Below are 1,132 nucleotides of genomic sequence, written 5' to 3' on the forward strand. Positions count from 1 at the left end.
ACACAAAATATAAACGAAAAGTATAGATAAATTATAGTTTTTTTTTGTTTTTGTAATACGTGTCAAGAATTTAGCGAAAAATAGAATTACTGCTACATTATACAACGTTTGGCCCAGTAAGAAGGAAAAATAAATAAAAGACGACTCGATACGTTTGAAAACTGTATTTTTTATTGTTGGATGTGACGTCCGCCAGTTATGCAAAACACCGTTTTGCTCAGTACCCAAACATGTTTCGGCACCACTGTGCCATCATCAGTCGGTTTTCGTTTTTATTTATTCTGCAATGTGAACATTTTTGTTAAATGATTATAAAATTATGTCAATCTTTAGTTCAAACAAGAGATCGTTTCTTTTTGTAAATACCTTTACATTTGATGTGCATGAATTTTCTGGATCACTTGTGTGTCAGTTACTACAGGTAGCTTGTCATCTGCAACCAAACGATGTTGATAAAAAAGTTTTTAGAATGAGATTTCCACTCTGCAGCGGAGTGTGCGCTGATATGAAACTTCCTGGCAGATTAAAACTGTGTGCCCGACCGAGACTCGAACTCGGGACCTTTGCCTTCCGCGGGCAAGTGCTCTACCAACTGAGCTACCGGAGCACGACTCGCGGCCGGTACTCACAGCTTCACTTCTGCCAGTACCTCGTCTCCTACCTTCCAAACTTTACAGAAGCTCTCCTGCGAACCTTGCAGAACTAGCACTCTTGAAAGAAAGGATATTGCGGAGACATGGCTTAGCCACAGCCTGGGGGATGTTTCCAGAAGGTCCCGAGTTCGAGTCTCGGTCGGGCAAACGGTTTTAATCTGCCAGGAAGTTTCAAAAAAGTTTTTTTTTGCTGGGAGTTAACCTATCTTCTAGAATGCAATTTAGTTTGTCGCGATGTTTTCGCGCTTATATTCGTTTTTACTTACGTTTTCGTGTGGCAAGCACTTTCATTCTCCGCATCACGCTGAGGTGTTGTGATGCGCACGTAAATATAACAAGTATTTTCCATAAATAACGTAGTAAAACACTTTTCACTTCACCAAAACACAGTGTGATTGTGGTTTGTTGTGTGTCCCAGTGGACCTCACATCCAACAATTTTAACTGCAAACACGGCCAACACAAGGAGCTGCAAATCAT

At 40.5% G+C, this 1,132-nt stretch overlaps 1 non-coding gene across 1 annotated transcript; it reads right to left on the bottom strand.

Annotated features, from left to right (window-relative positions):
* Nucleotides 1–533: 533 nt before the first annotated feature.
* Trnap-cgg lies at nucleotides 534–608 on the bottom strand. Its single transcript has one exon. It is a non-coding gene; the product is annotated as a tRNA-Pro (tRNA).
* Between the last annotated feature and the right edge of the window lie 524 nt (nucleotides 609–1,132).

Source organism: Schistocerca americana, chromosome 1 (assembly GCF_021461395.2).
Source record: "Schistocerca americana isolate TAMUIC-IGC-003095 chromosome 1, iqSchAmer2.1, whole genome shotgun sequence".
In the NCBI taxonomy this organism is placed as follows: domain Eukaryota; kingdom Metazoa; phylum Arthropoda; class Insecta; order Orthoptera; family Acrididae; genus Schistocerca; species Schistocerca americana.